This window comes from Mesocricetus auratus, unplaced genomic scaffold (assembly GCF_017639785.1).
Source record: "Mesocricetus auratus isolate SY011 unplaced genomic scaffold, BCM_Maur_2.0 Super-Scaffold_15014, whole genome shotgun sequence".
NCBI classification, from domain to species: Eukaryota; Metazoa; Chordata; class Mammalia; order Rodentia; family Cricetidae; genus Mesocricetus; species Mesocricetus auratus.
The window spans coordinates 49,772,435-49,788,159 of record NW_024429186.1 but is presented as its reverse complement, the minus strand read 5'-3'; the positions used below and the strand labels follow the sequence as shown (position 1 = coordinate 49,788,159).

At 36.5% G+C, this 15,725-nt stretch overlaps 1 protein-coding gene across 3 annotated transcripts in view; it reads right to left on the bottom strand.

Moving 5' to 3' along the window:
• Positions 1-15,725, bottom strand: part of Mdga2 (MAM domain containing glycosylphosphatidylinositol anchor 2) — an 819,241-nt gene that overhangs the window by 291,584 nt on the left and 511,932 nt on the right. The window lies entirely within an intron of this gene.

Here is a 15,725-nt window from a genome sequence, read left to right as displayed (position 1 = left end):
TAACACTGTATGAAACCTGGGGCTCAAACCCTGAACATGATGCTTGGTGGCCATCTCACCAGCTCTCAGTTCTCTTTCCTCAGATAACTCACTGCTCAGATGTCTTTACTTCTCTTACTCAGAAATATTGGTATCACCTGAGACTCTAGCGCCACTGCTAACTTCATTTGTTCAAGATCCTTAGGTGGCATTTTGTGCTTCTGAATTTGTATTGCAAACTCTGTTGCTCTACACGTCTCGTTATTTGAGAAACTCCCTCTCCAGGTAGATACTTGTCTTCCACTACCCCAAAACTTGCTTCAATATGTGCTTGTGATGTTTCACATACACTGAAAGCTTAACATATCCTAAAACAAACTTGACATGTCTTCCTCTAAACCAATGCTTTATTCCTTAATAACACATCTTAGACTTTAGTAAAACTTTTCATGTTCATATTCAGAGTCTCCTTCAGGCAGCTCTTTTGTTGGCATTTAAACATGTTCCATCTCATATTATCCTTTTTTATTTATTTTTACTTATAATATGGTGACAATACATTCAGCTGACAAGCAGAGTTGGAGGACAACCATTGTCTCAGAATTAGTTATTTATAATTGACAAATAAAACCATGTTTCTAAGGAATACAATGGTTTGTTTTCTTATAGCTTTACATTATGACATAAACACAAACAAGATAATGGAATGTGAATCACCTTAAAAAGTTGATATCCTTGTATTTAATCTCTATTTTGCTTGTGTATTTTTTATTTAAAATAGAAACAAGCTTGTTTTACATGTCAATCCCAGTCCCCTCTCCCTCCCCACCTCTCTGACTCCTACTGATCTCATACCCCATGTCCTTTCTGCTTCCCAGGGAGGATAAGCCCTTCCATTGGAGATCTTCAAAGTCTGTCATATCATTTGGAGCAGGGCCTAGACAATCTCCTGTGTGTCTAGGCTGAGAGGGTAACCCTCTATGTTGAGTGGGCTCCCAAAGTCCACTCATGTACTAGGGATAAATACTGATCTACTACCAGAAGACTCATAGATTGCTCAGACCTCCAAACTGACATCCACCATTCTGCTTCTAATGTGTGGAACACTTTGTGGAGAATTGGTATTAGCTGTTCTTTGAATTTCTGGTAGAATTCTGTACTGAAATCATCTGTGCATTGGCTTTTTTGGTTGGGATACTTTTGATGGCTGCTTCAAATTCATTAGCAATTATAGGTCTATTTAAATAGTTTATTTGTTCGTGATTTAATTTTGGTAAGTGATCTATGTAGGAAATTGTCCATTTCCTTTAGATTTTCGATATTATGTGGAGTACAGGTTTTCAAAGTATGACCTGATGATTCTCTGGATTTCCTCACTGTCCGTTGTTATGTCCCCTTTTCATTTCTGATTTTGTTAATTTGCATGTTCACTCTCTGCCTTTTGGTAAATTTGGATAAAGGTTTGTCTATCTTGTTGACTTTCTCGAAGAACCTTGATTCTTTGTATTATTTTCTTAGTTTCTACTTTATTGATTTCAGCAATCAATTTGATTATTTCCTGGCATCCATTCATCCAGGTGAGTTTGTTTCTTTTTATTCTAAGGCTTTCATTTGTGTTGTTAATTCTCTAGTGTCACTATTCTCCAGTTTCTTCATGTGGGTACTTAGTGCTATTAACTTTCCTGTTAGCACTGTTTTCAAATTGTCCCATAAGTTTGGATATGATGTGTCTTCATTCTCATTGAATTCTAGGAAGTATTTAATTTCTTTTTTTATTTCTTTCTTGAGCCAGGAGTGGTACAATTGTGCATGTGTTCAATTTCCATGAGTTTGCAGTGATTCTACAAATTGTGTTGTTATTAAATTCTAACTTTAAAGCATAATTATCTTATAGGATACAGGGGATTTTTTCCAATTTTTTTTGTACCTGTTGAGGTTTGCTATGTTGCCAAGTATGTGGTCAATTTTAGAGGAAGTTTCATGTGGCACTCAAAAGAAGGTATGTTCTTTTATGTTTGGATGGAATGTTCTGTAGATATCTGTTAAACCCAATTGGGTCATATTGTCTTCTAGTTCCTTTGTGTTTTTAAGTTTCTATTGGGTAGTCCTGTCTAGTGGTGAGAGTGGGATGTTGAAGCCTTCCCACTATAAGTGTGTGAGGTTTTATGTGTGATTTGAGTTTCAGTAATGTTTCTTTTAGGAATGTGGGTGCCACTTTATTTGGGTCATAGATGTTCAGAATTAAGACTTCATCTTGATGGATTTCTCCTGTTATGAATATTAAATGACCTCCTTCATCTCTTTTGATTGTTTTTAGTTTAAAGTCTAATTTGCTAGATATCAGGATTGATACCCCTGCTTGTTTCTTGAGTCCATTTGATTCGAAAAAATCTTTTCCTAACCCTTAATTCTGAGTTACAGTCTGCTTTTGAAGTTGAGCTCTGTTTCTTGTATGCAGCAGAAGGATGGATTCTGTCCTTGTACCCACTCTGTTAGCCTGTGTCTTTTTATACGCTAATTTAGACCATTGGTATTGAGGCATATTAATGACCATTGATTGTTGATTCTTGTTTGTTTTGAATTTGTTGGTGGTGCTGGTATTGTGTGTGGATCCTCTCCCCCCCCCATTGTTTCTTTTGGCATCTGGTAAAGTTGGATTATCTATTGCCTATGTTTTGAGGATGTATTTAACTTCCTTGGGTTGGAGTTTTCCTTCCAGAATTTTCTGTAGGGCTGGGTTAGTGAATATGTATTGTTTAAACCTGGTTTTGTCATGGAATATCTTGTTTTCTCCATTTATAGTGATTGAAAGCTTTGCTGAGTATAGCAGTTTGGGCTGGCATATGTGGTTTCTTAGTGTTGGTAGAATTTCTATCCAGGACTTTTTGGCTTCCAGAGTTTCCGTGGAGAAATCAGGTGTAATTCTGATAGGTTTGCCTTTATATGTTACTTGGCCTTTTTCCTTTGCTGCTCTTAATATTCTTTCTTTATTCTGTATGTTTGGGAGTTTTATTATTATGTGGTAAGGAGTCTCTTTTGTGGTCCACTCTATTTGTTGTTCTGTAAGATTCTTGTACTTTTATTGGCATGTATTTCTTTAGGTTGGGACATTTTCTTCTATGATTTTGTTAAATATGTTTTCTGCACCTTTGAGGTGGGTTTCTTCACCTTCTTCTATACCTATTATTCCTAGGTTTGAACTTTTCACTGTGTCCCATATTTACTGCATATTTTGTGTTAGGGATTTGTTGGACTTCAGATTTTCTTTGGTCAATGAATCTTTTTCTCCTAGTACACCTCCAACACCTGAGATTATCTCATCTCTTGTATTCTGTTGGTTATGCTTGCTTTTGTAGTTCCTGGTCATTTACCCAGATTTTCAATTTCTAGCATTCCCTCAGTTTGTGTTTTCTTTATTTGTCTATATTTCAGTTTCCAGGTTTTGAACTGTTTCTTTCATCTGTTTGGTTGTTTTTTCTTGGCTTTCTTAAAGAGATTTGTTGATTTATTTTTTGGGGGGGGTTCTTCCATGTGTTTAAGCCTCTTTGAGGGCTTCTATCATTTTCATGAAGTTGGTTTTAAGGTCATTCTTTTCTGCTTCATCTGCATTGGCATGTTCAGGTCTTGCTGGTGTAGAGTCCCTAGATTCTGGTGGTGTCAGATTGTTTTTTTCTGTTGCATGTGTTTTTATATTGTCGTCTTCCCATCCCTTCTTCCAGTGGGTGCAGGTGGAGTCTCTTCCTCTCCTAGTGGGTATGGGTCCATGGTTCCCTTTCAGTGGGTGCAAGCAGGTCTAATACTCTGATGGCTCTCCTCTTCCTGTAGGTGGAGGAGGGACTAGTACCTGAATGTTGGCAGACTCTGGGTGTGCTTGTCTTCTGGGAAGGGTTCCTCGGTTCACAGTCACCAGGCCCCAGGAAGCTGTGAGCAGGGCACTGGATGGTGTGTTGGAAATGTGGTTATAATCTCGTACATATAAATATCATCTATCTATTGCCTATGTATTATCTACCCATCAACCTAATCTAATCTATCTGTCTATCTATCTATCTATCTATCTATCTATCATCTATGTATCTATCAATACCAATCTATCAAGAGAGGAGGAGAGAGAGTCTAGCTATATAGTCCAAGCTAGCCTGGAACAATCTTCCTGATCAGGGTTTCGCTATAGGAATGTGCCACCATGGATTGAGACTTATTGTTTTTAAATATGATATTGGCTCATTCCATCTCCATGCTAATCACATGAATAATTTTATTTCTTTAACAAATAAACACAACATGTTTATGTTCATCTCATACCCTAAATTACTCTTTCCACAGTCTATTTTCTTCTATGCTTATTTAATTCCATCCATTTCTTGGATGCCAACACTCCTTAATTCTCCACAAATAATTCTGTTTGTTTACTCCTGTTGGTAAAAATCCTTCCAAATAAACTATGCTTCTATTTCATAGCATCGGTTTTACATTTATATGGGCATTGGGTTTATCATTCCCAGACTCCTTGTCTGCCAGTAAGGACCTCAGGGCAAAGATCGTGTCTTTCTCACACTACTGTACTATGAGGGCAGTCACAGAATTAACGCAGAAAAGGCACTTTTAGAGTTAATAATTCTTTTTCAATTCAAGCTGCAATATCCATCTACCTTTCAGTTCATTTGGCTTTGCTTAGTATTCATTGTGTATGCAGAATTTCCTGCCTGGCTGGCACCTGTTATGAATTCAATAGATGTTAATGAAATATCACTTAGATACCAAACACATGTTAAGAAAAGCCTTTCACTCAGTTACACACAATCAGATCATATTTGTTTGTGCAATAAAAGTATTATTCTCTTGTAAAAACTCATCTAGACTACATTGATCGAAGAACAGAAAGGCAAGAGAATTGCATTAAAGACAAAATTATCAAAATCAAGTGAAACTTTAATCTTACCCAAAGAAATAAATGTACATCAACAGAAATATAAGTGACACATTACTATATGTAACTATATACAATATAATCAAACAATAATCTAAATATATGGAACTAAATATATTTATAATATTAAACAAGATGACTTTATATTCTAAATGGAAGCCTCTATGTTTCTCTAAGAGTTTTAATTACATGAAGTCAATATTCTAAAGGTAACCATAAAATGGTAATAATTCTCCAATATAAGCAAAGTGCAGAGCATTTTTATTTAGATTCATAATTAATGATAAAAAATCTTTATTCAACACAGACCTAATTATACTTCATAAGGATATACTCAATGGGATATTGTCTTTAATTCATATCAATCTAGTTACTACTTTCTCAACAGGATACTGAAATTAGCCCCACCAATATCATAAATGACATTTTATTTTGCAAATATGCAGAAAGCCACTTGCTTTTATGTTCCCATTCCTTTCTATTTGCCCCCACATTTTAGATGATCTTTGACAGTCACCAATGTGTCAGTGTTTATAATTAGAATAATCTAATCCCTTCTTGGTTGATTTTTTATTTCATTTTCTACATTATAAATTAAATCTCCTAGTGAAATGTCCACCGTTATCCCAACATCAATTTAGTACCAGTGTATAGGTACACAGCAAATTGCTAATTCAAAAGAAAGAGATGTCACACTTGAAAAATCACCAATAATATGGTAATTATTAAATTCTAGGTCTTTCTAGTGTTTTCATTGTTGTTGTTTGTTGGTTAGTTTTGCCCTGCTGCTTTCCTTGTTGCTTTTGACATTTTAGTTGTAAAGTTTGGTAATCGGGGCTTTTTGCACTTTATTTTCTTCTCTCCTCCTTGATCTACAATAAGCACTTGTTCTCAAATTTCTTTGTCTTAGAGTTGTTTTCTAATTTCCTTTTCTTAGAGTTGTTTATTGACTTCTGTTTTTCCAATACTATTCTCTCTCTCTCTCTCTCTCTCTCTCTCTCTCTCTCTCTCTCTCTCTCTCTCTCACACACACACACACACACACACACACACACACTTCATACTTGACCAAGAAAGAGTAAGTTGAAGTTGATTTTTCTGTTCCCTGCCATATTTGATTTTTTTCCCCCTGGATTTCCTTGGCTTTCTCTTCGCATTACTTTTTTCATGTCCCTCTCTTTAACTCTCAACACTGTTTTCATCTCACACTGTTTTGTAGACATCTCATGTTGATTTTCAGGGTACATCAATTCCATGAGCTCACTTTCACACTTCGTTGGTCACTCTATAATCTGTTATTCACTTTTTTTGGTACGTTGCTACTTTCCCAGTGACTATCACTATCAGATTCTCTGTTATTCTGTCTCAGAATTTAATCTATCATCCTTTCCACACTGTTATCATTCCCAAGATAATGATACATGAGCTTTGACTCATTTTTTTCTTTGACAGCCTTCTTTCTAAACCAAACATATGGTGCTGGATTTCTTTTTCTTTCTTTCTTTTTCTTCCCTTTGTTCTTTTCTACCTTTTCAGCTCTTTTTTAAATAAATTTTTATTCACATTAAAAATAATCTTAGTTTACATACCAATCCCAGTTCCCTCTCCCTCTCATCCTCCCATGCCTCCCACCAACCTCCCATTCCACCCCCATAGAGGGTGAGTCCTCCCATGAGGGATCCTCAATGTCTGGCACATTTCTAAATCCTCACACTGATTTATTCTGATTTAGGGAATGTTCAACCTACTCTAGATAACTGGGTCTCTCCTTCAGCCAAATCATCCTGTGTTCTCCCATTACTACGTCTGTCATCATGCTTTTTATGTGCTACAAAATAATAAACACATCTTCTTCGTTGAACGGTCATTTCAGATAAAACTTATTTCATCAACCATGGCTTTAGGCAGTCTAAACACGACTATATTTATTCCTCACGTAAACTTTATATGACCATTCAATTAGTTTCATCACTATTTGGAGGAGACTTTGTGGTTTCTATTATTTTGCCATTTAATGGCCCTCTCTTATCTGAAGTACAATTTTTAAGGAAAACTGTTAAAATTGTTTTGAAGCCCAGTAAGACATCACCAATAAAAGGTAAGTTATCTTTCTTTTGAGCAGCTTCCCTATACTATGGCATCTATTTAAAAACCACTAGATGGTGATTTGTTGTGAATTTCCAGTGAATATGTTGGTTTATGTTTCTTAACTGAGGTCCAAGTTCCACAGGGGCAAAGGTATTCAGTATCTACTATGACATATAGGGTTCTTAATATACATTATTTTTCAAAAAGTGTCTGTTGATTAAAATTTGGGCTTCACAATACAAAAATATATTTCTGAAGAAATATGACTCTAATAATTAAATATTTGCACATTTAAATCTGAAGGGAATGGATATCTATATTATGAAAGGTATAAAAATGTAAATAGCAAAATAGATTAACAACCTCTCTGAAACAAAACACACAAATAATTTCATTCAAAAATGATCTGTGTAATAAAACAATTGTCTTTAAAAAGAAGATATACAAATGAATACACAGCATCATTAGTCATTATAGAAATATAAATCAATCTAAATTAAGATGTCGTATCACTTCAAAAAGAAAATAAAGAGAGACAGTTTAGAAGAAACAATTAACTACAACTTTAGAAAAAATGCAAACAGAAAGGAAGACAAGCAAGAATGAGGACATGAAGAAATTTAAACTTTGAACAGTTAGGAAGAATATTAATTAGTACAATAATTATAAAAAGGAGAATGAATATTGTGCTAAGCATTAAGAACAAGTTCCTGGGTCTTTGATTCAATTTTATTGATCCATAAATCTGTTTTTATGATAATACCATGCCGTTTTTATTACTATAACTCTAAAGTAGAGCTTGAAATTAAGAAGTTCCTTTATTATACAGTATTGCTTTAGTTCTGGAGGTCTTGTTTTTCTACATGAAGTTGAGTATTGTTCTTGTGAGATCTATAAATAATTGTTTTGGAATCTTGATGGGGATTACATGGAATCTGTAGGCTGCTTTTGTTAAGATGGCCATTTTTACTATGTTAATTGGTATATCTATGAGCATGGGAGATCTTTCCATCTTCTGATATCTTCTCTAATTTCTTTCTTCAAAGACTTAAAGTTCTTGTCATACAGGTCTTTTACTTGCTTGGCTAGAATTATCCTAATATATTTTATATTCTGTGTGGCTATTGTGAAGGGCAGTGCTTTTTTATTTCTTTCTCAGCATGCTTATCATTTGTATATAAGTTATCTACTGATATTCTGTTGAATTAATCTTGCATCCAGCCATACCAATGAAGGTGTTTATCAAATGTGGGCTCATAGGAGCTCATAGACACTGGACCAACAGATAAAGAGTCTGGATGAGACCAACCTAGGCCTTCTATGTGACAGTTTTATAGCTTGGTGGGACTCCTAGCAGTGAAAGTCCCTGATGCTTTTGCAAGCTTTTTGGAGCCTATTTCTAATATTTTGTGTCACCAAATCTTAATTTCAAGAAAGGAACTTAGTATTACCTCAACTTGGTATGCCATGCTTTGTTGCCAACCATGAGAGATCTGCCCTTTTCTTACCCGAAACAGAGAAGGAGTGAATTTGGTGTGGGGAGAGTAGAGGTAAGGTGGAAGGTAGGGAACAGAAGGGGAAACCATAGTTGGGATGCAAAACAAAAATGAATAAATTTAATTGAAGAAAAGGAAAAAATAATACAAAAAGAATAAAACAAAAAAGTCCTTGGTATCAAAATCCCTTCCCTTTGCATGTATCCAAAGGAAATGAAGGAAATTAAATCACTTTGATAAGGAAAGATCACAATGCTGGTTTCACTGATAACTAAAACCAGGAAACAAACTCTGAGTTTCTATCAGAGGGAAATGGATCATGAAATTGTGTGATACAGAAATCCATTCAACTGTTAATAAGGATGAAACTCTGATCTTCTCTGTAAGATGGATGAAACACAAGGTCACTTCATTAAATCGAGACAGGCAAAGAGAACCAAACACTGCATGACATCACTCATATTTGGAATATAAGAAATTTGATCTTATAGCAGATCAGTATTAATTAGGATCCCCAGGAGCTAGACAAAAAATGGAGGAAAGCATGGGAAAATGTTCATCAATGAGAACTAAGCTCTAGATATATAAACAGAATTGGTTCTGATATTTTACTGTAGTCACAACACTACTAGTCATTATATTCTAACTTCCATATCTAAAGTAAAAACACAATTTAAGTGCTGTTGAGAGCCAGCCTGACCCAAGGCTTTCTCAGAGACTAGTTCTTTGTCCTTGTCCAGCAGCAGACTTAGCTAGGTCTCACCTGGGTCTGCTGGGGCCAGTGCCTCAAAGAAGTTAAGGTTTCAGTTCCTGGGGACTTGGCTTTTCTTAACTCTGAAGATAGTAGGGTTATCGGTCCCAAGGCTGCTGTGTGCTTGATCTGTGAAGCACTCAATCCTGTCTTATCCTTGTGTAACGTTGTTCAATAAGATTTCTGCTCACACAGTCCCATTGTAAGATGGCTTTTCCTGACTCCTCCTTCTCTCAAACTGATAATGTACTTTTTAAGAAATTCCCTTGTGCAACACCACCTGACCCTAACTTTCCTATATTCCTTGATACCTTTTCTATCCAGTGGTCCTTCCTCTCAGGACCTTGTCACATCAAAGTGACCTGATGATCCAGTTCAAGTCAAGTGTAGTTTTAAGACTTACAAAATTCATGCTATTCTGAACTACTTCTTACTGTAGCCATGAGGGAAATGCAAATCAAAACAACTATTTTACTCCTGTAAGAATGGCTAAAATAAAAAAAACACCAATGATGTCTATGTTGAAGAGGATGTGGAGAAAGGGGAACACCCCTCCACTGCTGGTGGAAGTGCCAACTTGTACAGCCAGTTTGGCAATCAATATGGAGGTTCCTCAGGATCATGGGAATCAGTCTTCCACAAGATCCAGCAATTTCACTTTTAGGCATATACCCAAAATTTGCACATTCATACAAGAAGGATATGTGTTCAACTATGTTCACAGCAGCATTATTTGTAATAGCTAGAACCTGGAAGCAACCTAGATGTTCCTCAACTGACCAATGGATAGAGAAAATGTGGTACATGTACATAATGGAGTACGACTCAGCAGAAAAAAGCGATGAAATCTTGAAATTTGCAGGCAAATGGATCGCACTAGAAGAAACCATCCTGAGTGATGCAACCCAGTCACACAAAGACTGCCAGAGAAGCTAGGAAACAAGGAGGACCATAAGAGAGGCACACATGGTACCCCGGAGAAGGGGAAAGGTACAAGGTCCCCTGAGAAAATTGGGAGCATGGGGGGAGGCAAGAGGGAGATATGATAAAGAGAAGCGGAGAAGAGGACATGAGGGAGCAGGAAACTTGATTTGGGGGAAGAATAAAGGAGGGCAAAGAAAGAGATAATATAATAGAGGGAACCATTATAGGTTTAAAGAGAAATCTGGCACCAGGGAAATTACAGAGATCTACAAGGATGACACCAAGTAGCAATCTAAGAAATAGTGGAGAGGCTACCCTAAATGCCCTTGCCCAATAATGAGATTGATGACTACCTCATATGCCATCCTAGAGCCTTCATCCAGTAGCTGATGGATGCTGAAGCAGTGACCCAAAGCTAAACATTGAACTGAACACCTGGAATCCAGTTTCAGAGACAGAGGGGTGATGAACAAAGGGGTCAAGACCAGGCTAGGGAAACCACAGAAACAGTTGACCTGAACAAGGGGGAGCTCATGGACCCCAGACTGATAGCTCAGAAATCAGAATAGGACTAATCCAGACCCTCTAAATGTGGATATCAGTGAGGAGGTCTCAGCAATCTATGGGGCCTCTGGTAGTAGATCAGTATTTATGCCTAGCATACAAATGAACTTTGGGAGCTCATTCCACATAGAGGGATAATCTCCCAGCCTAGACACATGGGGGAGCACATAGTCCCTAACCAAAATGATGTGACCTACTTTGAAGATGCCACATAGAAGGCCTCACTCTCTTTGGGGAACAAAAAGGGACTGGGATATGGGGCTAGTGGGGGGCAGCAGAGGAGGGGAGGGAGAGGGAAAGGGGATTGACATGTAAAATAAGTTTGTTTCTAATTTAATTAAAAAGGATCCCACCACGTATATGAACGTGTGTATAGATATTGTATATGCACAGTTTCAAATGGTGCTACTTTATCACATAATATTAGTTCTATTTTGTCATTCATTTAAATTTAATATCCTGTGATGTTAGGATTATTTTTGCATGTGAAATTCTACACATTTTTAAAAGAAATATTGATTAGATTATTGTATAATTATATACTTAGTTTAACTAGCCTTAATGTAACTGATGATTTTATTGATGTAAATATGCTCAGTCTTATGATTAGTTGATGTAATTATCATATACATCATCATATCAGGACCATTTTTACAAACATTCTAAGAAAATGCCAAATAAATATGCAGCTTCTAAATTGTAAATTTGCATTTATTGGCAATAACACAGAAACTTTATAATTTAATTTTAAATCTATTTTATACTTGCCAGTAAATAAAATCCATTAAAAACTGTTTTGTGAAAAATAAACACTTTTGTAAAATAAATAATGAGAAGAAAATTATATATTAGTCTTTGCTGTTCCAGTGTTGACATTCTGTAATAAAAACCAAAAATACCTATATCCTGTATTGATATTTTAAGTTACTTTCAATATATTTTCCCAATATATATCATTATCCTGATCTACTGGGCAATGATTACTTTCCAGTTTATATTCATTTGTACCTCAAATCTATTATAAACATATACATATAAATACATGCTTGGCTTTCACATTCATCATTTCTGAGTAGAGATTTGAAAAAGCATAATTATTCTTCTTAAACTTATTATGTGGCTGAGATTTCATATAAGTCTCAAAAACACATGCTGATTTCATTTTGGAAATAATGAGTGCAAGAAACTATAAATAAGATTTTGTTACTCAAGAGGATTGGGAAATAAATATTAAGCTCAAATTGATGTTGTTATTAGCCTGTATGCATAGGCACACATGATAGTCATCTCATCATCTTTGAAATAATTTTTATTAAAAAATAAGACATTATTGAATATCATTAATATTGAAAATCTAATATCTTTCACAGAAATTTAATTTCCTAACATTAAAAGTATATGAACTTTCATCTGAATCCTTATACAGTGTTGTCCCAGTATGCCATCCCATCTTCACAGTAAACTCTTCCCCACATAGAGAAATTACTGTATAGTATATTGCAGGTATAGAATATCATTAGGGAATTACTTTGCTTAATTATTATTTCTGATGCTACTGTGCACATTTTGTATGGTCCTATACCATTTTGCTAGCTTCCATTTTAACTTCTTTCTACTTTTTGTGCATTAAAATCCTCTTTCCCTTAACCACTTCCTTATATATCAACGATGTCAGGAAGAGAGGAGCATTGCCTGAACATCTCTACATTTGGCAAAGATGGTCCCATATCCTGCACATGGCAGATCAAGGTTACCTTTTTGCATTATAAACTATGGAGTTCTAGACTCAAGAGCTAAAGAACTCCACAGTGGATTGTCTATGTTGTCCACAATGGATACTGGATTAACTGTCCCTCTTGCAGGGTTGGGACATGGGACCTTTACAGGGCAGGTACATCAATGTCCAAGTACTCATATATAAAGTTATTCCTCTATTTTAGGAATATTTGCATCAGTCATAGGAGTGAACTTTTGTTTCTTTGTTACAAAGTAGCTAGAATGCTCTTACTGGGTGCCAATACCTTAATGTTGAACTTTCTAGTATCTAAAATTGTGAGAAATATATTTTTAAATGAAGTACACAGATTGTTGTTATAGGGTAAGAGCACTTAATCAGACATACTTTAATATAAACTGTTATTATTTAAAGATTGTTAATCATAAAGTACATTTAGTGATCAGTGGGGAAAATGTCTGTAGAAACTAATACAAGGATGTTTCATATATATGATCACAAAATAAGAGTAAGAAAATATGAAAGAGCAAAGTCATCACACAAAGAAAATATGGCCTTAGGTTACATATATATATATATTTTTGGTTTTACGAGACAGGGTTTCTCTGTATTGTTTTGGAGGCTGTCGGTCTAGCCCAGCCTCGAACTCACAGAGCTCCGCCTGCCTCTGCCTCCCGAGTACTGAAACTAAAGGCGTGCGCCACCACCGCCCGGCCTCTTAGGTTATATTTTAATAGTACAACATAATTAATTTTAAATCTAAAGCAACACTAATAATAGACAAATAGTGGTCTTAACCAATATAATTAAGAGTATAGGATATTTTAAGTTTCTAATTCAATAAATAGATGATTTGTAAATTACCCAGATGACCCTCAACTAAAGAGTGGAGTACTGCTCAGCAGAAAAAAAAAAAAACAATGGAATCTTGAAATTTGCAGGCAAATGGATGGCAGTAGAAGAAACCATACTGAGTGAGGTAACCCAGTCACAAAAAGAAAAACTTGGTATGTACTAACTCATATATGCTTTTCAAATTGAGGCAGGGGATTGTCAGCCTACAACCCCACCGTCAGAGAGTCTGGGAAACAGGGAGGACCATAAGAGAGATATGCATGGTATTCCTGAGAAGGGGAAGGGGATGGAATCTCCTCAGGTGATTGGGAACATGTGATGAGAGGGGAAAGGAAGCTTCGAGAAATAGAGGGGGAGAAGAGGAGAAGAGTACATGGGGGAATAGCAAGGTTGAATCAAGGATCCACTATAGGTTTGAGAATAGATCTGGCACCAGGGACATTTTCAGAGACCTAAAAGGATGACACCAACTGGCAAACTAACCAATAGTGGAAGACTACCTTAAATGCCCTTCTCCAATAATGAGACTGATGACTACCTTATATGCCATCCTAGAGCCTTTGTCCATTGACTGATAGAAGCAGAGGCATACACCCACAGGTAATTACTGAACTGAACTCCTGGCAACCAGTGACAGAAAGGGAGGAGTGATCAGCAAAGGAGTCGCGACCTGGCTAGTGAAACCCACAGAGGCAGCTGACCTGAACAAGGGGAAGTCCTTGGACCCAGACTGGTGATTGAGAGACCAGCATGGGACTGACACAGACCCTCTGAATGTGGGTGTCAATGAGGAGGCCTCGACAATCTATGGAGCCTTGAATAATAGACCAGTATTTAGCCCTGTGGTACAAGTGGACTTTGGGAGCCCATTCCAAATGGAGGGATGTTGTCTCAGCCTTCACTTATGGCGAGGGCCTAGGCCCTTCCTGGGTTAATATGACAGACTTTGAAGATTTCACCATGGAGGGTCTCACCCTCCCTGGGAAGCAGAGGGGGGATGGGGTGAGGGTTAGGGGTGGGCAGGGGAAGAGGGGAGGGTGAGTGAGCTGGGATCAACATGTCAAGAAAGGTTGTTTCTAATTTAAATAAAATCAATTGCATTGCTTTCCACTACAAGATGACGGAAAAATCACAGTATTATCAAATTTGTTGGCAATTACCAGCTACAAATGAGGATATTGGTGGCTGTTAAGTAGACTTGTAGGTAAAGATGTTTTCCTTGTGACTTTTTTTCTGTATTATGAACATGTTCTTGAAAGTTAGGATTAGACCTGAACATCTCATCTATTCTATTTTTCATCAGTTAGCATAATTTTGGAGAAACAGTTTAGTCTGTAACTCCATATTTGTAAAGTCCTATAAAACGTTTATGTGCTACAGAATCAATCCTACAGAAGGTTTGAATTTAAGCAGTTTCAAAATGGTAGCCCAGGGTCTAAATACAGACACCTTGCAGCAGTAGATGCTGTTTTCTAAAGAGTAGGTGTGTACATTCTGTTCCCATCAGGCCCTAACAGATCTTAGTTCATTCTCCCAGGCATAGTCACATAGTCTTTTGCTATATTAGTTTCAGCAGTCATTTCCATTTGTGATGCTTGCGATAAAGCAAAACAAATATAACCCAGTCAAGAAAGATACCCAGAAACTTTCATTAGAATACATGGCCTGAGTCCAGTTCATGATGAGGCATTTCTTTATAAGAAATTATATAAAACGTATTTGGTTGGACTAAATTGCAGGTACATACATATATATTTGTAGACATATGTATGTAATCTAAATATAGTTATGATAATTAGAGGTAATATTACTCCCCTTGTCCAAAACCTATGGACTAAGAAAAATCTCAGTACTTCACACTATAAACCTCCATTCCAGTGTTTGGTCATAGGAATCCAAGAGATTACCCAGGCAATGTATGTTATTGCTGTTTCCCATGGTTTCCTCCCAGAAATTAAATATAAGTCCCTATTACTAAAGATACAATGTACTTTGGAAACAGGGCTACAGGGAATCCAGCTGGATCTATTGGAAATGTTTCTCTTTCAAGACTCGCTTTCATAGTATATGCAAATGCTATGTAATCTGCCAAGGGAGAAAAACAACCAGTAGTTCTATACAGCTCTAATGCCTGTAAGCCAGAATAATGACCACGACAGCAGGATATCCATAGAGGTACAATAGTGACATACATAATTGGGGGATAACCAACAGTTGTCTAATTAGACTTTGCAACTGCCTAGCAGAAGGGATCCTATGCCTGCTTTCTGAAACATAGCCAAGTACTCTGAGCCAGTGAGGTCATCGATCTCAGAGAAGAACTTCTTACAGCCACTTAATTAAACAGTAACATTCCCAACATCATTCTAAGCACTTATACCCACAAATATGTACAGTTCAAAG